This window comes from Pinus tabuliformis, chromosome 6 (genome assembly GCF_031772625.1).
Source record: "Pinus tabuliformis cultivar Carrire ecotype Pingquan chromosome 6, CPIR1, whole genome shotgun sequence".
Lineage (NCBI taxonomy): Eukaryota > Viridiplantae > Streptophyta > Pinopsida > Pinales > Pinaceae > Pinus > Pinus tabuliformis.
The window spans coordinates 1,749,957,157-1,749,957,890 of record NC_142292.1 but is presented as its reverse complement, the minus strand read 5'-3'; positions in this window follow the sequence as shown (position 1 = coordinate 1,749,957,890).

Here is a 734-nt window from a genome sequence, read left to right as displayed (position 1 = left end):
AATACCCTTGTCCCTATGACTTCGCCTGGTAAATAAATTCTTTGGTTTGGAAGTGTAAGGTATACAAATAAATTTATTTTAAGATTTATATGTTGATGCTATACTTCAGGTCTCTCTGAGAAAATCTATCCTTGTATTTATAGCATTGGTTGTAGTAGCTTGTGTAGCTTCTATGGAAAATGTTATAGTAGCCTTAATAACAAATATATAACATAGAAATATATCATCGAATGACCATCTAAAACTAGTAAAAGTGAATGAGATGTGGATGATGGCTTTCTAGATCAAGGATGACCCTTAATGTTATTCCCTTAGAAAAGTTGACTATCTTTCCAAAACGTAGGCTAGAAAAAGTGGAAAATAGACATGCTCATGTAGCCATTACTATAACTAACATCCATAGTATTTTTGTCATTGTCATTACTCAATAATCTTTCACTTTTGCCCCAATTTTTAGCATTTCTTCCATCCCTTATTGATCTATTCCATAAGGTTTCACTACATCTTGTCCATTTACCCCATTCATTCTTATTTTCTTATACTCCTTCCACTTAGTGACACTTAATTTCCACCCCAACATCCATTTTGTGAACCATTCTCAACACTTGTTGCATGGATTGCATAAGGATTCTTTTCTCCTCATAGAATGTTATCATCATTATATTCTCCTCATAGAATGAAGTGGGCCCATTATGGTGAGATGGGTTGATGCCAGAGGAGGTCACCAACTAGGG